The sequence below is a fragment of the Phyllobates terribilis genome, unplaced genomic scaffold, assembly GCF_046119375.1.
Source record: "Phyllobates terribilis strain yellow unplaced genomic scaffold, ASM4611937v1 Scaffold_2__4_contigs__length_985480577, whole genome shotgun sequence".
NCBI lineage: Eukaryota > Metazoa > Chordata > Amphibia > Anura > Dendrobatidae > Phyllobates > Phyllobates terribilis.
In genome coordinates, this window is record NW_027362762.1 from 977,049,886 (window position 1) to 977,075,968 (window position 26,083).

Here is a 26,083-nt window from a genome sequence, read left to right on the forward strand (position 1 = left end):
TAATAGATAGACAATAGATAGATGATAGATAATAGATAGATAATAGATGATAGACAGATAATAGATAGATGATAGATAATAGATAGACAATAGATAGATGATAGATAATAGATAGACAATAGATAGATGATAGATAATAGATAGATAATAGATGATAGACAGATAATAGATAGATAATAGATAGATGATAGATAGATAATAGATAGATGATAGATAATAGAGAGATGATAGATAATAGATAATAGATGTAACGGGTCTGGGAGGCGGAACCTCTGAGCTACTATACAAGGGGGCGGTCCTTGTAAGGGAGCGGGTGGCGACCAGGGTAGACGGGCAGGCAGTCACAGCAGGTGACTGGGACAGTCTCTGAATGAACGAACAGGAGGTCATGGCAAGTGACCGGGGCAGTCTCTGGATGAACGGGCAGGAGGTCACGGCAAGTGACCGGGGCAGTCTCTGGATGAACGGGCAGGAGGTCACGGCAAGTGACCGGGGCAGTCTCTGGATGAACGGGCAGGAGGTCACGGCAAGTGACCGGGGCAGTCTCTGGATGAACGGGCAGGAGGTCACGGCAAGTGACCGGGGCAGTCTCTGGATGAACGGGCAGGAGGTCACGGCAAGTGACCGGGGCAGTCTCTGGATGAGCGGGCAGGAGGTCACGGCAAGTGACCGGGGCAGTCTCTGGGTAAAGGGTTGGTACGACCTGTGGCGGCTGATGGTAGACGTGAGCTCCCAGGTGAGCAGGCGAGAGTCTCTGGATAATCGGGTGGTCACAGCATGTGACGGCGGAGCCTCCAGGAAGACCAACAGACAGGCAGCAGATGAGCGCTCCCAGGTGAGCGGGCAGGAGTCACTGGACAGGCGGGTGGTCACAGCACGTGACGGCAGAGCCTCCAGGTAGGCTAGCAGGCAGGTAGCAGATGTGCGCTCCCAGGTGAGCGGGCAAGCTGGTCCTTAGACAGACTGACAGGAGTTGTAAGGCAGACCGTCGGACCTCAGGCTAGCAGGCAGGTAGCAGGAATATCAGGCAGGAAACAGACAGCAAACTGGCAGGACTCTGGCAGGAATCAGGCAGGTAACTGGCAACGGGACCTGAGGGCTGAAGCAGAGTAGTGAACAGTGCAACAACATTGCTCGGGCACCTCCATTTTGGAGGAGGTGCCTTATATATGGTGAAGTCCTCCGGCCATTGGCCGGGGACTCCTTAGGACGGCGCGCGCGGCCCCTTTAAGAGGGAGGGAGCGCGCGCGCGCGCGCCCTAAGCACGGTGGCCGGGAAGGAGCGCGCGCTGCCAGCAGAGCGGGAGGAGGACGCCGGGCTCGGAGCAGAGCGGTGAGGGGAACAGCGTCCCTGCCTAGCAGAGGGCAGGGACGCCGACGCTACAATAGATAGATGATGGATAATAGATAGATGATAGATAGATAATAGAGAGATAATAGACAGATAGATAATAGATGATAGATAGATGATAGATAGATGATAGATAATAGAGAGATGATAGATGATAGATAATAGATAGATGATGGATAATAGATAGATAGATAATAGATGATAGATAGATGATAGATAGATGATAGATAATAGATAGATGATAGATAGATGATAGATAATGGATAGATGATAGAAAATAGATAGATAACAGATAGATAATAGAAAGATAATAGATAGATAATAAATAGATAATAGATAGATGATGGATAGATGATAGATAATAGATAGATGATAGATAATAGATAGATAATAGATAGATGATAGATAATAGATAGATGATAGATAATAGATATATAATAGATAGATGATAGATAATAGATAATAGATAGATAATAGATAGATGATAGATAATAGATAGATAATAGATGATAGACAGATAATAGATAGATGATAGATAATAGATAGATAGATAATAGATGATAGATAGATGATAGATAATAGATAGATGATAGATAATAGATAGATGATAGATAAAAGAAAGATAATAGATAGATGATAGATAATAGATAGATGATAGATAATAGAGAGATAATAGATAGATGATAGATAATAGATAGATAATAGAGAGATAATAGATAGATAATAGATAGATGATAGATAATAGATAGATAATAGATAGATGATAGATAATAGATAGATGATAGAAAATAGATAGATAACAGATAGATGATAGATAGATGATAGATAATAGAAAGATAATAGATAGATAAAAGATAGATAATAGATAGATAATAGATAATAGATAGATAATAGATAGATAATAGATAATAGATAGATAATAGATAGATGATAGATAGATGATAGATGATAGATAGTTAATAGATAGATGATAGATAGATAATAGATAGATGATGGATAGATGATAGATAGATGATAGATAATAGAAAGATAATAGATAGATGATAGATAGATAATAGATAGATAATAGATAGATAATAGATGATAGATAATAGATAGATGATAGATAATAGATAGATAATAGATAGATGATAGATAGATGATAGATAATAGAAAGATAATAGATAGATAATAGATAGATGATAAATAGATAATAGATAGATGATAGATAATAGATAGATGATAGATGATAGATAATAGATAGATGATAGATAGATAATAGATAGATGATAGATAATAGATGATAGATAGATAATAGATAGATAATAGATAGATGATAGATAGATAATAGATAGATGATAGATAATAGATGATAGATAGATGATAGATAGATAATAGATAGATGATAGATAGATAATAGATAGATGATAGATAATAGAAGATAGATAGATGATAGATAGATAATAGATAGATGATAGATAATAGATGATAGATAATAGATAATAGATAGATAATAGATAGATGATAGATAATAGAAAGATAATAGATAGATGATAGATAGATGATAGATAGATAATAGATAGATAATAGATAGATGATAGATAATAGAAAGATAATAGATAGATGATAGATAGATGATAGATAGATGATAGATAATAGAAAGATAATACATAGATAATAGATAATAGATGATAGATAATAGATGATAGATAATAGATAGATGATAGATAATAGATAGATGATAGATAATAGATAGATAATAGATAGATGATAGATAATAGATAGATAATAGATAGATGATAGATAATAGATAGATAATAGATAGATAATAGATAGATGATAGATAGATAATAGATAGATGATAGATAATAGATAGATAATAGATAGATGGTAGATAGATAATAGATAGATGATAGATAATAGATAGATGATAGATAATGGATAGATAATAGATAGATGATAGATGATAGATAATAGATAGATAATAGATAGATAATAGATAGATGATTGATAATAGATAGATAATAGATAGATAATAGATAGATGATAGATAATAGATAGATGATAGATAATAGATAGATAATAGATAGATGATAGATAGATGATAGATAGATGATAGATAATAGATAGATGACAGATAGATAATAGATAATAGATAGATAATAGATAGATGATAGATAATAGATAGATGATAGAAAATAGATAGATAATAGATAGATTATAGATAATAGATAGATGATAGATAATAGATAGATAATAGATAGATGATAGATAGATAATAGATAGATGATAGATAATAGATAGATAGATAATAGATAGATAATAGATAGATGATAGATAATAGATAGATGATAGATAATAGAAAGATAATAGATAGATAGATAATAGATAGATAATAGATAGATGATAGATAATAGATGGATGATAGATAGATGATAGATAATAGATAGATAATAGATAATAGATAGATAGATAATAGATAATAGATAGATGATAGATAATAGATAGATAATAGATAGACAATAGATAGACAATAGATAGATGATAGATAATAGATAGATAATAGATGATAGACAGATAATAGATAGATAATAGATAGATGATAGATAATAGAGAGATGATAGATAATAGATAATAGATAGATGATGGATAATAGATAGATGATAGATAATAGATAGATAATAGACAGAGAGATAATAGATGATAGATAATAGAGAGATGATAGATAATAGATAGATGATGGATAATAGATAGATGATAGATAATAGAGAGATAATAGACAGATAGATAATAGATGATAGATAGATGATAGATAGATGATAGATAATAGATAGATGATGGATAATAGATAGATGATAGTTAAAAGAGAGATAATAGACAGATAGATAATAGATGATAGATAGATGATAGATAGATGATAGATAATAGATAGATGATAGATAATAGATAGATGATAGATAATAGATAATAGATAGATGATAGATAATAGAGAGATAATAGACAGATACATAAGAGATAATAGATAGCTGATAGATAGATGATAGATAATAGATAGATGATAGATAATAGATAAATAATAGATAGATAATAGATAGATGATAGATGATAGATAAAAGAAAGATAATAGATAGATGATAGATAATAGATAGATGATAGATAGATGATAGATAATAGATAGATGATAGAAAATAGATAGATAACAGATAGATGATAGATGATAGATAATAGAAAGATAATAGATAGATAATAGATAGATAATAGATAATAGATAGATGATGGATAGATGATAGATAATAGAAAGATAATAGATAGATAATAGATAGATAATAGATAATAGATAGATGATAGATAATAGATAATAGATAGATGATGGATAGATGATAAATAATAGATAATAGATAGATGATGGATAGATGATAGATAGATAATAGATAGATGATAGATGATAGATAATAGAGAGATAATAGACAGATAAATAAGAGATAATAGATAGCTGATAGATAGATGATAGATAATAGATAGATGATAGATAATAGATAGATGATAGATGATAGACAGATAATAGATAGATGATAGATAATAGATAGATGATAGATAGATAATAGAGAGATAAAAGACAGATAGATAATAGATGATAGATAGATGATAGATGATAGATGATAGAAAGATGATAGATGATAGATAATAGAGAGATAATAGACAGATAAATAAGAGATAATAGATAGATAATAGATAGATAATAGATAGATGATAGATAAAAGAAAGATAATAGATAGATGATAGATAATAGATAGATGATAGATAGATGATAGATAATAGATAGATGATAGAAAATAGATAGATAACAGATAGATGATAGATAGATGATAGATAATAGAAAGATAATAGATAGATAATAGATAATAGATAGATAATAGATAGATGATAGATAATAGAAAGATAATAGATAGATAACAGATGATAGATAATAGATAGATAATAGATAGATAATAGATAGATAATAGATAAATGATAGATAATAGATATATAATAGATAGATGATAGATAGATGATAGATAATAGATAGATAATAGATAGATAATAGATGATAGATAATAGATAGATGATAGATAATAGATAGATGATAGATAATAGATAGATAATAGATAATAGATAGATGATAGATAATAGATATATAATAGATAGATGATAAATAATAGATAGATAGATAATAGATAGATAATAGATAGATGATATATAATAGATGATAGATAGATAATAGATAGATGATAGATAATAGACAGATGATAAATAATAGATAGATAATAGAGAGATGATATATAATAGATAGATGATAGATAGATAATAGATAGATGATAGATAGATGATAGATAATAGAAAGATAATAGATAGATAATAGATGATAGATAATAGATAGATGATAGATAATAGATAGATAATAGATAGATGATAGATAGATGATAGATAGATGATAGATAATAGATAGATAATAGATAGATGATAGATAGATAGATAATAGATAATAGATAGATGATAGATAATAGATAGATAATAGATAGATGATAGATAATAGATAGACAATAGATAGATGATAGATAATAGATAGACAATAGATAGATGATAGATAATAGATAGATAATAGATGATAGACAGATAATAGATAGATAATAGATAGATGATAGATAATAGATAGACAATAGATAGATGATAGATAATAGATAGACAATAGATAGATGATAGATAATAGATAGATAATAGATGATAGACAGATAATAGATAGATAATAGATAGATGATAGATAGATAATAGATAGATGATAGATAATAGAGAGATGATAGATAATAGATAATAGATGTAACGGGTCTGGGAGGCGGAACCTCTGAGCTACTATACAAGGGGGCGGTCCTTGTAAGGGAGCGGGTGGCGACCAGGGTAGACGGGCAGGCAGTCACAGCAGGTGACTGGGACAGTCTCTGAATGAACGAACAGGAGGTCATGGCAAGTGACCGGGGCAGTCTCTGGATGAACGGGCAGGAGGTCACGGCAAGTGACCGGGGCAGTCTCTGGATGAACGGGCAGGAGGTCACGGCAAGTGACCGGGGCAGTCTCTGGATGAACGGGCAGGAGGTCACGGCAAGTGACCGGGGCAGTCTCTGGATGAACGGGCAGGAGGTCACGGCAAGTGACCGGGGCAGTCTCTGGATGAACGGGCAGGAGGTCACGGCAAGTGACCGGGGCAGTCTCTGGATGAGCGGGCAGGAGGTCACGGCAAGTGACCGGGGCAGTCTCTGGGTAAAGGGTTGGTACGACCTGTGGCGGCTGATGGTAGACGTGAGCTCCCAGGTGAGCAGGCGAGAGTCTCTGGATAATCGGGTGGTCACAGCATGTGACGGCGGAGCCTCCAGGAAGACCAACAGACAGGCAGCAGATGAGCGCTCCCAGGTGAGCGGGCAGGAGTCACTGGACAGGCAGGTGGTCACAGCACGTGACGGCAGAGCCTCCAGGTAGGCTAGCAGGCAGGTAGCAGATGTGCGCTCCCAGGTGAGCGGGCAAGCTGGTCCTTAGACAGACTGACAGGAGTAGTAAGGCAGACCGTCGGACCTCAGGCTAGCAGGCAGGTAGCAGGAATATCAGGCAGGAAACAGACAGCAAACTGGCAGGACTCTGGCAGGAATCAGGCAGGTAACTGGCAACGGGACCTGAGGGCTGAAGCAGAGTAGTGAACAGTGCAACAACATTGCTCGGGCACCTCCATTTTGGAGGAGGTGCCTTATATATGGTGAAGTCCTCCGGCCATTGGCCGGGGACTCCTTAGGACGGCGCGCGCGGCCCCTTTAAGAGGGAGGGAGCGCGCGCGCGCCCTAAGCACGGTGGCCGGGAAGGAGCGCGCGCTGCCAGCAGAGCGGGAGGAGGACGCCGGGCTCGGAGCAGAGCGGTGAGGGGAACAGCGTCCCTGCCTAGCAGAGGGCAGGGACGCCGACGCTACAATAGATAGATGATGGATAATAGATAGATGATAGATAGATAATAGAGAGATAATAGACAGATAGATAATAGATGATAGATAGATGATAGATAGATGATAGATAATAGAGAGATGATAGATGATAGATAATAGATAGATGATGGATAATAGATAGATAGATAATAGATGATAGATAGATGATAGATAGATGATAGATAATAGATAGATGATAGATAATAGATAGATGATAGATAGATGATAGATAATGGATAGATGATAGAAAATAGATAGATAACAGATAGATAATAGAAAGATAATAGATAGATAATAAATAGATAATAGATAGATGATGGATAGATGATAGATAATAGATAGATGATAGATAATAGATAGATAATAGATAGATGATAGATAATAGATAGATGATAGATAATAGATATATAATAGATAGATGATAGATAATAGATAATAGATAGATAATAGATAGATGATAGATAATAGATAGATAATAGATGATAGACAGATAATAGATAGATGATAGATAATAGATAGATAGATAATAGATGATAGATAGATGATAGATAATAGATAGATGATAGATAATAGATAGATGATAGATAAAAGAAAGATAATAGATAGATGATAGATAATAGATAGATGATAGATAATAGAGAGATAATAGATAGATGATAGATAATAGATAGATAATAGAGAGATAATAGATAGATAATAGATAGATGATAGATAATAGATAGATAATAGATAGATGATAGATAATAGATAGATGATAGAAAATAGATAGATAACAGATAGATGATAGATAGATGATAGATAATAGAAAGATAATAGATAGATAAAAGATAGATAATAGATAGATAATAGATAATAGATAGATAATAGATATATAATAGATAATAGATAGATAATAGATAGATGATAGATAGATGATAGATGATAGATAGTTAATAGATAGATGATAGATAGATAATAGATAGATGATGGATAGATGATAGATAGATGATAGATAATAGAAAGATAATAGATAGATGATAGATAGATAATAGATATATAATAGATAATAGATAGATAATAGATAGATAATAGATAGATAATAGATGATAGATAATAGATAGATGATAGATAATAGATAGATAATAGATAGATGATAGATAGATGATAGATAATAGAAAGATAATAGATAGATAATAGATAGATAATAGATAGATGATAGATAATAGATAGATGCTAGATAGATAATAGATAGATAATAGATAGATGATAGATAATAGATAATAGATGATAGATAGATAATAGATATATGATAGATAATAGATATATGATAGATAATAGATAGATAGATAATAGATAATAGATAGATGATAGATAGATAATAGATAGATAATAGATAATAGATAGATGATAGATAATAGATGATAGATAATAGATGATAGATAGATAATAGATAGATGATAGATAATAGATAGATGATAGATAATAGATAGATGATAGATAGATAATAGATAGATAATAGATAGATGATAGATAGATAATAGATAGATGATAGATAATAGATAGATAATAGATGATAGATAGATAATAGATAGATGATAGATAGATAATAGATAGATGATAGATAGATAATAGATAGATGATAGATAATAGATAGATGATAGATAGATAATAGATAGATAATAGATAGATGATAGATAATAGATAGATAGACATTGGACATGAACTCGCCTCATGCACGTCACTGACAGCGTGGGAAAATTCTCACGCTGAAGCGCTGAGTGCAGGAGAATTTTCCCACGCTGTCAGTGACGTGCATGAGGTGAGCTGAGATCATTGGACATGAACTCGGCTCATCTGGATGCCGTCACAGCCTGACACTGCAGAGCACAAGCATGCCTGCGCTTCTCAGTGTCTGCGGGATGACAGGCTGGATGGCAGCTTTCTGCTGTGATCCAGCCTGTCATCTCAATGTAGCAGAGCTGGAGCCGTCCTGGGAACCATGGAAAGGTAAGGATGAGGTTGGTTTATTATTTTTCTTTTATTGCAGGAGATCGTTGGCTTCAGCTGGAATGGGCGTGATGGTAAGTATGGTTTAATTTAGAACAATAAAGAATTGTGTGTTTATTTCAATTAAAGGACTTTATTCTGGGTGTTTGTGTTTTTTTTGTAACTTTGACTATGGGGTTAGTAATGGGGGTGTCTTATAGACGCCTCTCCATTACTAACCTGGGCTTGATGTCAGCTGGCATTATAAGCTGACATCAACCCCAGCCCTATTACCCCACTGCCACCGCTACAGGGCAGTGGGAAGAGCGAGGCTAAGTGCCAGAATTGGCGCATCCTATGGATGCGCCATTTCTGGGGCGGCTGACGGCTGGTGTTTCTAGCCTGAGAGGGGGCCAATATTCATGGCACCTTTCCTGGGCTATTAATATCAGCCCCCAGCTGTCTGCCTAGCCTTTGCTAGCTATTAAAATAGGGGGGACCCCACGTCATTATTTTGGGGTCCCCCATTTTAATAGCTAGTAAAGGCTAGGTATTCAGCTGGGGGCTGATATTAGTAGCCTGGGAAGCTCCGTGGGTATTACCCCCTTCCCAGGCTTCAAACATCTGCCCCAGCCGTCTGCTTAACCTCCGCTAGAGACTAAAATTACGGGGAACCCCACGCCAATTTTTTTTTAAATAAATCCTTTATTTTAACACTAAATGACAAGTACAGTAACCAACACTGTCACTGTACTTCTTATATATGTGACTGACATGTTTCTAGCTATCTAATCTATGTGTGATTCTCTATTCTTTCTGTTATAAATTGTCGGGTACCGGTGTATGCCGCTGATGAATTGCCGGCTTTTCATGTTTCACTGTGAGCACTGTTCCCATCGATTTGGGCAACCACCTCCCCCAATACATTCTACATTATTCTTAGTTGTTTTCCTTCATGTAGAATAAACCTACAAGGAAAGAAAGGGTTTATTTTCATTCCGATATTTCTGTCCCATTGACTTGCATTGGTTTCCGGTATCGGAATCGGCGATATCTGATACTTTTTGAGTATCGGCCCGATCCAATCCGATCCGATATTTCCTGATATCGGAAGGTATCGCTCAACACTAGTGCCGGCCACAGCAGGGAACGGAGCGCAGGGAGAAGCCGCGCCAGGAGCCAGGGGGCGAGAGAGACGGTGTCCCTGTCTGACATGGGGCAGGGACACCGCTGCGCCGACAGAGACAGGAGCGCTGGAGGAGCCCACATGAGGAGCGCGGAGGTGGGAGGGATGGCGTTCCTGCCTAGCAGAGGGCAGGGACGCCGATGCTACAGTACCCCCCCCCTTACGCCCCCTCCTCTTTAGGCCAGAAAGAAATTTATCAAGGATGAGAGGGGCATAGATGTTCTCCCGAGGCTCCCACGTTCTCTCCTCAGGACCAAACCCCTTCCAATCCACTAGAAAAAAGGTCTTCCCTCTTACCCTTTTTGTGGCCAGAATGCTCTCTACCTCAAACTCGTCTTCAGCGGAAACCGGAGCAGGAGGCGTACCTGTAGACTTGGAAAAAGAGTTAAGTACCACGGGTTTGAGTAGAGATACATGGAAGGAGTTAGGAATCCGCAAGTTGGCCGGGAGTTTCAATTTATAGGCCACCGGGTTGATTTGCTTGATAACTTCCAGTGGGCTGATGAACCGAGGCCCTAACTTGTAGGAAGGAATCTTGAGCCGGACAAATTTGGACGAGAGCCAGACTTTATCTCCAGGACGGAATTGTGGCGGATCCAGACGTCTCTTGTCAGCCTGTCTCTTCATCCGCTCGGAGGACAGAAGAAGTGCGGATCTGGTACTCTCCCAAATGGTGGAGAATTCGCTAATAAGAGATTCCGCGGCCGGGATGTCCACCAAGGCGGAGACGGGAAATGGGATCCGGGGATGTTGGCCGTAGACTGTAAAAAACGGGGATTTGGAAGAGGATTCGCTTTCGTGATTATTGCAGGAAAATTCGGCCCACGGTAAAAGGTCCACCCAATCGGAATGGTGGGCATTAACAAATTGCCGGAGGTAACTGGTTAAGATTTGGTTGATCCGCTCTACTTGACCATTGGACTGTGGGTGATAAGCAGAAGAGAAGTCCAAGGTGACCCCCAGCAGTTTACACGTGGCTCTCCAGAAGCGCGAGGTGAACTGAACCCCTCGATCGGACACGATGTGGAGAGGAAGACCATGGAGACGGAAAATATGATGGATAAAGTCCTTAGCCAACTCAGATGCAGACGGAAGACCCGGCAGGGGAATGAAGTGAGCCATTTTAGAAAGCGGTCAGCGACCACCCAAATGACCGTACAACCAGCAGAGACAGGGAGATCCGTTATAAAGTCCATAGCGATGTGTTGCCACGGGGCAGCAGGTACGGGAAGAGGCAGAAGGCGGCCGGCTGGCAGATGTCTAGGAACCTTGTTGCGGGCGCAGGACGCGCAGGCCGAGACAAAGTCTATTACCTCCTTGCGCAGGGTAGGCCACCAGTAATGCCGGGCAATAAGCTGGAGGGTCTTCTTGTGGCCAGCATGGCCGGCTAGCTTAGACGAATGTCCCCAGTGCAGAACCTTCTCTCGATCAGGTACTGTCACGAACGTCTTACCAGGTGGAAGACGATTCAGATCCAAGGGAGCCACTTGCATTTCCTTGGCGGGGTCGATGATGTGCTTAGGCTCCTCCTCTAGATCGGAGAACAGAAAGGATCGGGACAAGGCATCGGCTTTGATATTTTTGTCTGCCGGGCGGAAATGAAGAATGAAATCAAAGCGGGCGAAGAACAAGGACCACCGTGCCTGGCACGGGTTAAGTCTTTGGGCACTCTGGAGGTAAGCCAAGTTTTTGTGGTCCGTATAAATTATTACCGGGTGAAGAGCCCCCTCGAGCAGGTAACGCCACTCCTCCAGTGCCAATTTAACGGCTAACAATTCTTGGTCTCCTATAGAATAATTGCACTCAGACGAGGAGAAGAGTTTGGAGAAGAAGCCGCAGGTTACCATTCTCCTGGATGGCGACTTTTGGGTGAGCACCGCTCCGGCTCCGGAGGAGGAAGCATCTACTTCTAGGAAGAATTGTTTGTTGCAGTCCGGACGGTGCAGCACAGAAGCGGAGGAGAAAGCTTGTTTCAAAGAAAGAAAGGCCTCTTCAGCCTCGGGCGGCCATTCTTTGGGACTAGCGCCATTACGGGTGAGCGCGGAGATAGGGGCAGTCCGGGAAGAGAAGTGCGGAATGCAGAGGCGGTAGTAATTGGCGAAGCCCAGGAAACGCTGAATAGCCTTCAACCCCTCCGATCGGGGCCACTTCAGGATGGCAGAAAGTTTCTCAGGATCCAATCGTAGGCCGGTCTGGGAGATGACGTAGCCCAGAAATGGAAGCGAGGACTGCTCAAAGAGGTACTTCTCAAATTTTGCGTAGAGGTGGTTCTGCCTGAGCCTGAGCAGGACCTGACGAACGTCCCTCCGGTGTGTGGGAAGATCTGGAGAGAAGATCAAGATGTCGTCCAGGTACACCACCACGCAGGAGTAGAGAAGGTCACGGAAGATGTCATTGACCAACTCTTGAAAGACGGCAGGAGCATTACAGAGGCCGAAGGGCATTACGAGGTATTCATAGTGGCCATGCCGGGTGTTGAATGCCGTCTTCCATTCACCCCCCTGGCGGATACGGACCAAGTTATACGCCCCACGGAGGGTCCAGCTTGGTGAAGATTCTGGCGCCCCTCAGACGGTCAAATAATTCAGGAATGAGTGGAAGGGGGTATTTATTCTTCACCGTGATCTGGTTAAGACCTCTATAGTCTATACAGGGACGGAGTGAGCCATCCTTCTTTTTAACGAAGAAGCCTGCTCCCGCCGGGGAGGTAGATTTCCGGATAAATCCCCGGGCCAGATTTTCCTCGATATATTCAGACATGGCCCGGGTCTCGGCAGCGGACAACGGGTAAATACGCCCACGGGGTGGAGTAGCGCCGGGTACCAGGTAGATTGGGCAATTGTATGGTCTATTGGGGCGTAAGGTCTCTGCTTCTTTCTTGTTGAAAACATCAGCGTAAGACCAATATGGAGCTGGTAGACCAGGTAGATTGGCTGGAGTAGGAGAAGGACGAGCAGGACGAACAGGAACTAAACAAGTCTTATGACAGTCCTGCCCCCAGCGAAGGACCTCTCCGGTCTGCCAATTCAGCACGGGTGCATGTCTCTGGAGCCAAGGAAGGCCTAACAAAAGGGCGTGAGAGAGTCCAGGTAGAACATGGAAGAATATCCTCTCAGAGTGCAGCATTCCCACCTGCAGAGTCATGGGTTCGGTGATGAGTTGGATGGTTAGTGGTAAGAGCCCTCCATCCACGGAGACGACAGATAAGGGTTCAGCCAAAGGTTTAGTGGGAATGCGGTATTTCTCTACCAGGGACTGGGAAATGAGGTTTCCGGCAGCTCCAGAATCGAGTTGAGCTAGTTCAAAGTAGCGGTTCTCCCCGCAGATGATAGAGACCGACAGCATTAGAGATGGAGAGGGTTTACTCTTGTCTAGGACGACCTCTCCGAGCGATCCTAGACACTTGCGTTTCCCGGCCTCTCCGGGCAGGAACGGATCCGGTGCTCCTTACTGCCACAGTAGAAACAGCTCACCTCGGCACGGCGTGACTCTTGACGGGTTTTGACCATCTTGGTCTGGTCGAGCTGCATGGGCTCTGGCGAGTGCGCCCGGGGAGTTACAGTGGAAGAGACGGGTCTCTGGAAAGTGGGAGCAAGGCGGGGAAACCTCCTCTCACGGGTGACCTCCTTGGTACGCTCCTGGAACCGGATGTCAATCCGGATGCCAAGTGTTACTAAGTCATCCAGGGAGGTAGGAATGTCCCGACCGGCGAGTTCATCTTTAATCCGGCTGGATAGGCCTTCCCAGAAGACGAACACTAGGGCCTCGTTATCCCAGGCAAGCTCGGAAGCAAGGGTACGGAACCGTATGGCATATTGGCCCACGGTGAGACTCCCCTGGCGGAGGCGTAGCAGAGAGGAGGCGGATGAGGTCTTTTGTCCTGGTTCATCGAAGACTTTCCGGAAAGCCGTGAGAAAGGCTGGCAGGTTGGACACCAGGGGGTCTCCTCTCTCCCATAGGGGATTTAGCCAAGCCAGTGCCTCCCCAGTGAGATGGGACATGATGAAGGCCACTTTGGCCCGGTCGGAGGTGAATTGGTGTGCCAAAAGTTCGAAGTTCAGGGTGCACTGGTTAATGAAGCCTCGTGCCAGACCGGGGTCTCCACCAAAACGAGGCGGGGCGGATAGGCGGGGACCGGGAAGGGATGCCATGGTATTGTTGGGCAGCGACGCTACCGGGGTAGGAGTCGTGTGACTGGAAGCAGGTCCTGATGAAGCAGTCAGTGTGTCCAGGCGGGAGTTAACATTACGCAGGTGGCTCAGGATGGACTCCTGTTGGGACCTCTGACGGGATAGTTCATGGCATAGGTCCGAGAGCGAGGGAGCTTGGGTGCCACCGGGTTCCATGGCCCGAGCAAACTGTTACGGGTCCGGGTGGTGGAACCTCTGTGCCGAGGTGCAAGGAGGGACCCAGAGGGGCGTGACTATGTATCCACCCGAACTGACCCTGGTCGTACGACAGCTAACAACACCGTGACCAGGGAGGATCCGAGCTGAGGGACCAGGTGCTACTATGGGGACGACCTTGTAAGAGAGCAGGTGGCTCCCATGGGTCAGACGGCTGGGACTGACCGGTATGGCGGATGGACACGGCAAGCAGGCGGAAGTCTCTGGTAGCAGACAGGTGGTCACAGTTCGAGAAAGCAGGGCAAGTAGCAGTCTTTAGGTTTACCAGGAAGGTGGTCACAGCAAGTGACAGCAGGGTCTCCAGGCAGGCTGGCAGGAAACAGGCAGGTGCTCCCAGGTGAGCGGGCAGACAGACGAGGCAGGTAACTGGCAGGTAACAGGTGGGCGCTCCCAGGTGAGGAGGCAGACAGACGAGGCAGGTAACTGGCAGTTAACTGGCGGATGCTCCCAGGTGAGTGGGCAGACAGCCAAGGCAGGTAACAGGCAGATAACAGGTGAGTGCTCCGGGTGAGCAGGTTGGCAGGCTCGGCAGGTAACGGGCAGATAACAGGCTGGCAGGCAGGATGAGAAGTCAGGCTAGCAGCGGAACCTGAGGGCTGAAGCACAGATCAGACACAGTGCAAACAAATTTGCTCGGGCACCTCCATTTTGGAGGAGGTGCCTTAAATGTGGGAAGACCTCTGGTCATTGGCCGGGGACTCTTTAGGAAGACGCGCGCTGTCCCCTTAAGAGGGGGGGAGTGCGCGCGCGCGCGCCCTAAGCACTCTGCTGGAGGAGGAACGCGCGCCGGCCACAGCAGGGAACGGAGTGCAGGGAGAAGCCGCACCAGGAGCCGGGGGGCGAGAGAGACGGTGTCCCTGACTGACATGACAGAGGGCAGAGGGCAGGGACGCCGATGCTACACACTTTATTGACCTGCGGTTTTATTTCACCTCTCCAGACGACATAGCCCAAGTACTTGGCCTCCTCTTTTTCGACGGCACATTTTCTCGGATTTATGGTAAATTCCGCCTTCCTTAGAGCATCCAGAACGGCCTGTCGTTTAGGTAGATGGCTAGCCCAGTGTGGGCTAAAGATTACAATGTTGTCAAGGTAGGCCGTGGAATACTTCTTATGTGGGGCTAGGATCCGATCCTTAGCCCTCTGTAAGGTGGCTGTGGCTCTCTGTAGTCCGAACGGCATCCAAATGTACTGGAAGCACCCATCAGGTGTTGAGAAAGCCATCTTCTCCTTGGCCGTCTGGTACATGGGGATCTGCTAGTAGCCCTTTATCAGGCCAAGAGTGGTGATGTACCTCGCCAGTCCAAGCCTCTCGATGAGTTCGTCGACGCAAGGCATCGGGTACGCGTCACACTTGGATACCCCATTCAACCGGCAGTAGTCATTACAAAATCTCCATTCTCCATTGGGTTTTGGCATGAGGGCTATTGGGCTCGACCACCCACTCTTTGACTCCTCTATCACCCCGAGGTCTAACATCCTCTTCACCTTGGCCGAGATCACCTCCCGGCGTGCTTCCGGAATCCGGTATGGCTTCAGATTCACTCTTACGTGTGTCTCTGTTAGCACGTCATGCTCTACCACCTGTGTATGCCCCGGCAACTCTGAGAACAGGTCCCAATTCCGCTGTAGTAGTTCTCGACACTGTTGCTTCTGGGCCGGCGATAGTCTCTGCTATAGTGACCTCCTCCACCTTGCCTTCGGGTGCGGCTCCCAGGCAAGGAATTTCCACAGGTTCCCGGTCCCGCCACGGCTTGAGCAAGTTCACATGGTATATTTGGTGCAGCTTTATTTGGCCAGGCTGGTGGACTTTATAATTAACCTCGCTGACTTTCTCCACCACCTCGTACGGACCTTGCCATTGCTCTCGACGGTAGGGTTTAGCACCAAAGCACGGTCCCCAGGCTGGAACTGCCTCAGCCTCGCCGATCGGTTATAGACCCTTGCCTGAGCTTCCTGCGCCTGGAGGAGATGCGTTTTTACGATCGGCATCACTTTCGCTATTCTTTCCTACATCTGGGCAACATGTTCAATGTGTGGCGCAGCCTCTGCTTCCCAGGTTTCCTTAATGATGTCCAGGAGCCCTCGCGGATGTCGTCCATACAGGAGCTCAAACGGAGAAAAACCGGTAGAGGCTTGTGGAACCACCCTTGCTGAGAAGAGGAGGAGGGGCAGCAGGTAGTCCCAGTCCCGTCCATCCTTCTCTATGACTTTCTTGGGCATCGCTTTTAGGGTCTTGTTAAAGCGCTCTACTAAGCTGTCGGTCTGCGGATGGTAAACGGAGATTCGCAGCTGGGCAATGTGGAGGACCTTGCACAGCTCCTTCATTACCTTGCTCATGAATAGGGTCCCTTGGTCCGTTAGGATTTTCTTCGGCAGACAGGTCCTGGCAAATATATGGACGAGCGCCCTGGCTATGCATTTACTCGATGAGTTCCTAAGCGGTACCGCTTCTGGATACTGGGTCGCATAGTCCATGATCACCAGGATATATTGGTGGCCTTGGGCTGATTTGACTAAGGGCCCTACTAGCTCCCTAGCAATCCTCTCAAAGGGATCTCTATCACCAAGAGTGGAACTAATGGACTACGGAAGTGGGAAGAGAGAGCGGTTATTTGGCAGGTGGGGCAGGACCTACAATAGTTCTGAATTTCTCGGTAACACCCTGGCCAGTAAAACCTCCTCACTATTCTCTCCTGAGTTTTCTCGACCCCTAGGTGACCCCCAGAAGATGTGAATGGGCCATATCTAGCACCCTCCATCTGTATGGCCCGGCACTAACAGCTGTTCCACTATCTCACCGCCCCTTAGTTTGGCCACCCGATATAACAAATCCCCCTGCACTGCAAAGTGGGGGAACCTGCTGTCGGCCCCCGGCTCTTGGGCAACACCATTACATACAGTAACCTGGTTAAACGCCCCCTTTAAGGACAGGTCTCGAACTTGAACAGTCCCAAAGTTCTCTCCTGACATACAGTACATAAGCAGTATCATAGTAGTTATATTCTTGTACATAGGAGCAGTATTATAGTAGTTATATTCTTGTACATAGGGGCAGTATTATAGTAGTTATATTCTTGTACATAGGAGCAGTATTATAGTAGTTATATTCTTGTACATAGGGGGCAGTATTATAGTAGTTATATTCTTGTACATAGGGGCAGTATTATAGTAGTTATATTCTTGTACATAGGGGCAGTATTATAGTAGTTATATTCTTGTACATAGGGGCAGTATTATAGTAGTTATATTCTTGTACATAGGAGCAGTATTATAGTAGTTATATTCTTGTACATAGTGGGCAGTATTATAGTAGTTATATTCTTGTACATAGGGGGAGTATTATAGTAGTTATATTCTTGTACATAGGGGGAGTATTATAGTAGTTATATTCTTGTACATAGCGGCAGTATTATAGTAGTTATATTCTTGTACATAGCAGCAGTATTATAGTAGTTATATTCTTGTACATAGGGGGCAGTATTATAGTAGTTATATTCTTGTACATAGGGGGCAGTATTATAGTAGTTATATTCTTGTACATAGCGGCAGTATTATAGTAGTTATATTCTTGTACATAGCAGCAGTATTATAGTAGTTATATTCTTGTACATAGGGGGCAGTATTATAGTAGTTATATTCTTATACATAGGAGCAGTATTATAGTAGTTATATTCTTGTACATAGGGGCAGTATTATAGTAGTTATATTCTTGTACATAGGGGCAGTATTATAGTAGTTATATTCTTGTACATAGGGGCAGTATTATAGTAGTTATATTCTTGTACATAGGGGCAGTATTATAGTAGTTATATTCTTGTACATAGGGGGCAGTATTATAGTAGTTATCTTGTACATAGGGGCAGTATTATAGTAGTTATATTCTTGTACATAGGGGCAGTATTATAGTAGTTATATTCTTGTACATAGGAGCAGTATTATAGTAGTTATATTCTTGTACATAGAGGCAGTATTATAGTAGTTATATTCTTGTACATAGGGGGCAGTATTATAGTAGTTATATTCTTGTACATAGGGGCAGTATTATAGTAGTTATATTCTTGTACATAGGGGGCAGTATTATAGTAGTTATATTCTTGTACATAGGGGCAGTATTATAGTAGTTATATTCTTGTACATAGGGGCAGTATTATAGTAGTTATATTCTTGTACATAGGGGCAGTATTATAGTAGTTATATTCTTGTACATAGGAGCAGTATTATAGTAGTTATATTCTTGTACATAGGGGGCAGTATTATAGTAGTTATATTCTTGTACATAGGGGCAGTATTATAGTAGTTATATTCTTGTACATAGGGGCAGTATTATAGTAGTTATATTCTTGTACATAGGGGCAGTATTATAGTAGTTATATTCTTGTACATAGGAGCAGTATTATAGTAGTTATATTCTTGTACATAGTGGGCAGTATTATAGTAGTTATATTCTTGTACATAGGGGGAGTATTATAGTAGTTATATTCTTGTACATAGGGGGAGTATTATAGTAGTTATATTCTTGTACATAGGGGGCAGTATTATAGTAGTTATATTCTTGTACATAGCGGCAGTATTATAGTAGTTATATTCTTGTACATAGCAGCAGTATTATAGTAGTTATATTCTTGTACATAGGGGGCAGTATTATAGTAGTTATATTCTTATACATAGGAGCAGTATTATAGTAGTTATATTCTTGTACATAGGGGCAGTATTATAGTAGTTATATTCTTGTACATAGGGGCAGTATTATAGTAGTTATATTCTTGTACATAGGGGCAGTATTATAGTAGTTATATTCTTGTACATAGGGGCAGTATTATAGTAGTTATATTCTTGTACATAGGGGGCAGTATTATAGTAGTTATCTTGTACATAGGGGCAGTATTATAGTAGTTATATTCTTGTACATAGGGGCAGTATTATAGTAGTTATATTCTTGTACATAGGAGGAGTATTATAGTAGTTATATTCTTGTACATAGAGGCAGTATTATAGTAGTTATATTCTTGTACATAGGGGGCAGTATTATAGTAGTTATATTCTTGTACATAGGGGCAGTATTATAGTAGTTATATTCTTGTACATAGGGGGCAGTATTATAGTAGTTATATTCTTGTACATAGGGGGCAGTATTATAGTAGTTATATTCTTGTACATAGGGGCAGTATTATAGTAGTTATATTTTTGTACATAGGGGGCAGTATTATTGTAGTTATATTCTTGTACATAGGGGGCAGTATTATAGTAGTTATATTCTTGTACATAGGAGCAGTATTATAGTAGTTATATTCTTGTACATAGGAGCAGTATTATAGTAGTTATATTCTTGTACATAGAGGCAGTATTATAGTAGTTATATTCTTGTACATAGGGGGCAGTATTATAGTAGTTATATTCTTGTACATAGGGGCAGTATTATAGTAGTTATATTCTTGTACATAGGGGCAGTATTATAGTAGTTATATTCTTGTACATAGGAGCAGTATTATAGTAGTTATATTCTTGTACATAGGGAGCAGTATTATAGTAGTTATATTCTTGTACATAGAGGCAGTATTAAAGTAGCTATATTCTTGTACATAGGGGGCAGTATTATAGTAGTTATATTCTTGTACATAGGGGGCAGTATTATAGTAGTTATATTCTTGTACATAGGAGCAGTATTATAGTAGTTATATTCTTGTACATAGGGAGCAGTATTATCGTAGTTATATTCTTGTACATAGGAGTAGTATTATAGTAGTTATATTCTTGTACATAGGGGCAGTATTATAGTAGTTATATTCTTGTACATAGGGGGCAGTATTATAGTAGTTATATTCTTGTATATAGGAGCAGTATTATAGTAGTTATATTCTTGGACATAGGAGCAGTATTATAGTAGTTATATTCTTGTACATAGGGGGCAGTATTATAGTAGTTATATTCTTGTACATAGGAGCAATATTATAGTAGTTATATTCTTGTACATAGGGGCAGTATTGTAGTAGTTATATTCTTTTACATAGGAGCAGTATTATAGTAGTTATATTCTTGTACATAGGGGGCAGTATTATAGTAGTTATATTCTTGTACATAGTGGACTGTATTATAGTAGTTATATTCTTGTACATAGGGGCAGTATTATAGTAGTTACTGTATATTCTTGCACATAGGGGCAGTATTATAGTAGTTATATTCTTGTACATAGGGGCAGTATTATAGTAGTTATATTCTTGTACATGGGGCAATATTATAGTAGTTTTATTCTTGTACATAGGGGCAGTATTATAGTAGTTATATTCTTGTACATAGGGAGCAGTATTATAGTAGTTATATTCTTATACATAGGGACAGTATTATAGTAGTTATATTCTTGTACATAGGAGCAGTATTATAGTAGTTATATTCTTGTACATGGGGGCAGTATTATAGTAGCTATATTCTTATACATAGGGACAGTATTATAGTAGTTATATTCTTGTACATACAAGCAGTATTATAGTAGTTATATTCTTGTACATGGGGCAGTATTATAGTAGTTATATTCTAGTACACAGGAGCAGTATTATAGTAGTTATATTCTAGCACACAGGAGCAGTATTATAGTAGTTATATTCTTGTACATAGGGTCAGTATTATAGTAGTTATATTCTTGTACATAGGGTCAGTATTATAGTAGTTATATTCTTGTACATAGGGGGCAGTATTATAGTAGTTATATTCTTGCACATAGGAGCAGTATTATAGTAGTTATATTCTTGTACATAGGAGCAGTATTATAGTAGTTATATTCTTGTACATAGGAGCAGTATTATAGTAGTTATATTCTTGCACATAGGAGCAGTTTTATAGTAGTTATATTCTTGTAAATAGGAGCAGTATTATAGTAGTTATATTCTTGTACATAGGAGCAGTATTATAGTAGTTATATTCTTGTACACAGGGGGCAGTATTATAGTAGTTATATTCTTGTACATAGGAGCAGTATTGTAGTAGTTATATTCTTTTACATAGGAGCAGTATTATAGTAGTTATATTCTTGTACATAGGAGCAGTATTATAGTAGTTATATTCTTGTACATAGGGGGCAGTATTATAGTAGTTATATTCTTGCACATAGGGGCAGTATTATAGTAGTTATATTCTTGTACATAGGGGCAGTATTATAGTAGTTATATTCTTGTACATAGGGGCAGTATTATAGTAGTTATATTCTTGTACATAGGAGCAGTATTATAGTAGTTATATTCTTGTACATAGTGGGCAGTATTATAGTAGTTATATTCTTGTACATAGGGGGAGTATTATAGTAGTTATATTCTTGTACATAGGGGGAGTATTATAGTAGTTATATTCTTGTACATAGCGGCAGTATTATAGTAGTTATATTCTTGTACATAGCAGCAGTATTATAGTAGTTATATTCTTGTACATAGGGGGCAGTATTATAGTAGTTATATTCTTGTACATAGGGGGCAGTATTATAGTAGTTATATTCTTGTACATAGCGGCAGTATTATAGTAGTTATATTCTTGTACATAGCAGCAGTATTATAGTAGTTATATTCTTGTACATAGGGGGCAGTATTATAGTAGTTATATTCTTATACATAGGAGCAGTATTATAGTAGTTATATTCTTGTACATAGGGGCAGTATTATAGTAGTTATATTCTTGTACATAGGGGCAGTATTATAGTAGTTATATTCTTGTACATAGGGGCAGTATTATAGTAGTTATATTCTTGTACATAGGGGCAGTATTATAGTAGTTATATTCTTGTACATAGGGGGCAGTATTATAGTAGTTATCTTGTACATAGGGGCAGTATTATAGTAGTTATATTCTTGTACATAGGGGCAGTATTATAGTAGTTATATTCTTGTACATAGGAGCAGTATTATAGTAGTTATATTCTTGTACATAGAGGCAGTATTATAGTAGTTATATTCTTGTACATAGGGGGCAGTATTATAGTAGTTATATTCTTGTACATAGGGGCAGTATTATAGTAGTTATATTCTTGTACATAGGGGGCAGTATTATAGTAGTTATATTCTTGTACATAGGGGGCAGTATTATAGTAGTTATATTCTTGTACATAGGGGCAGTATTATAGTAGTTATATTCTTGTACATGGGGGCAGTATTATAGTAGTTATATTCTTGTACATAGGAGCAGTATTATAGTAGTTATATTCTTGTACATAGGGGGCAGTATTATAGTAGTTATATTCTTGTACATAGGGGCAGTATTATAGTAGTTATATTCTTGTACATAGGGGCAGTATTATAGTAGTTATATTCTTGTACATAGGGGCAGTATTATAGTAGTTATATTCTTGTACATAGGAGCAGTATTATAGTAGTTATATTCTTGTACATAGTGGGCAGTATTATAGTAGTTATATTCTTGTACATAGGGGGAGTATTATAGTAGTTATATTCTTGTACATAGGGGGAGTATTATAGTAGTTATATTCTTGTACATAGGGGGCAGTATTATAGTAGTTATATTCTTGTACATAGCGGCAGTATTATAGTAGTTATATTCTTGTACATAGCAGCAGTATTATAGTAGTTATATTCTTGTACATAGGGGGCAGTATTATAGTAGTTATATTCTTATACATAGGAGCAGTATTATAGTAGTTATATTCTTGTACATAGGGGCAGTATTATAGTAGTTATATTCTTGTACATAGGGGCAGTATTATAGTAGTTATATTCTTGTACATAGGGGCAGTATTATAGTAGTTATATTCTTGTACATAGGGGCAGTATTATAGTAGTTATATTCTTGTACATAGGGGGCAGTATTATAGTAGTTATCTTGTACATAGGGGCAGTATTATAGTAGTTATATTCTTGTACATAGGGGCAGTATTATAGTAGTTATATTCTTGTACATAGGAGGAGTATTATAGTAGTTATATTCTTGTACATAGAGGCAGTATTATAGTAGTTATATTCTTGTACATAGGGGGCAGTATTATAGTAGTTATATTCTTGTACATAGGGGCAGTATTATAGTAGTTATATTCTTGTACATAGGGGGCAGTATTATAGTAGTTATATTCTTGTACATAGGGGGCAGTATTATAGTAGTTATATTCTTGTACATAGGGGCAGTATTATAGTAGTTATATTTTTGTACATAGGGGGCAGTATTATTGTAGTTATATTCTTGTACATAGGGGGCAGTATTATAGTAGTTATATTCTTGTACATAGGAGCAGTATTATAGTAGTTATATTCTTGTACATAGGAGCAGTATTATAGTAGTTATATTCTTGTACATAGAGGCAGTATTATAGTAGTTATATTCTTGTACATAGGGGGCAGTATTATAGTAGTTATATTCTTGTACATAGGGGCAGTATTATAGTAGTTATATTCTTGTACATAGGGGCAGTATTATAGTAGTTATATTCTTGTACATAGGAGCAGTATTATAGTAGTTATATTCTTGTACATAGGGAGCAGTATTATAGTAGTTATATTCTTGTACATAGAGGCAGTATTAAAGTAGCTATATTCTTGTACATAGGGGGCAGTATTATAGTAGTTATATTCTTGTACATAGCGGGCAGTATTATAGTAGTTATATTCTTGTACATAGGAGCAGTATTATAGTAGTTATATTCTTGTACATAGGGAGCAGTATTATCGTAGTTATATTCTTGTACATAGGAGTAGTATTATAGTAGTTATATTCTTGTACATAGGGGCAGTATTATAGTAGTTATATTCTTGTACATAGGGGGCAGTATTATAGTAGTTATATTCTTGTATATAGGAGCAGTATTATAGTAGTTATATTCTTGGACATAGGAGCAGTATTATAGTAGTTATATTCTTGTACATAGGGGGCAGTATTATAGTAGTTATATTCTTGTACATAGGAGCAATATTATAGTAGTTATATTCTTGTACATAGGGGCAGTATTGTAGTAGTTATATTCTTTTACATAGGAGCAGTATTATAGTAGTTATATTCTTGTACATAGGGGGCAGTATTATAGTAGTTATATTCTTGTACATAGTGGACTGTATTATAGTAGTTATATTCTTGTACATAGGGGCAGTATTATAGTAGTTACTGTATATTCTTGCACATAGGGGCAGTATTATAGTAGTTATATTCTTGTACATAGGGGCAGTATTATAGTAGTTATATTCTTGTACATGGGGCAATATTATAGTAGTTTTATTCTTGTACATAGGGGCAGTATTATAGTAGTTATATTCTTGTACATAGGGAGCAGTATTATAGTACTTATATTCTTATACATAGGGACAGTATTATAGTAGTTATATTCTTGTACATAGGAGCAGTATTATAGTAGTTATATTCTTGTACATGGGGGCAGTATTATAGTAGCTATATTCTTATACATAGGGACAGTATTATAGTAGTTATATTCTTGTACATACAAGCAGTATTATAGTAGTTATATTCTTGTACATGGGGCAGTATTATAGTAGTTATATTCTAGTACACAGGAGCAGTATTATAGTAGTTATATTCTAGCACACAGGAGCAGTATTATAGTAGTTATATTCTTGTACATAGGGTCAGTATTATAGTAGTTATATTCTTGTACATAGGGGGCAGTATTATAGTAGTTATATTCTTGCACATAGGAGCAGTATTATAGTAGTTATATTCTTGTACATAGGAGCAGTATTATAGTAGTTATATTCTTGTACATAGGAGCAGTATTATAGTAGTTATATTCTTGCACATAGGAGCAGTTTTATAGTAGTTATATTCTTGTAAATAGGAGCAGTATTATAGTAGTTATATTCTTGTACATAGGAGCAGTATTATAGTAGTTATATTCTTGTACACAGGGGGCAGTATTATAGTAGTTATATTCTTGTACATAGGAGCAGTATTGTAGTAGTTATATTCTTTTACATAGGAGCAGTATTATAGTAGTTATATTCTTGTACATAGGGGCAGTATTGTAGTAGTTATATTCTTTTACATAGGAGCAGTATTATAGTAGTTATATTCTTGTGCATAGGGGGCAGTATTATAGTAGTTATATTCTTGTACATAGTGGACTGTATTATAGTAGTTATATTCTTGTACATAGGGGCAGTATTATAGTAGTTATATTCTTGCACATAGGGGCAGTATTATAGTAGTTATATTCTTGAACATAGGGAGCAGTATTATAGTAGTTATATTCTTGTACATAGGAGC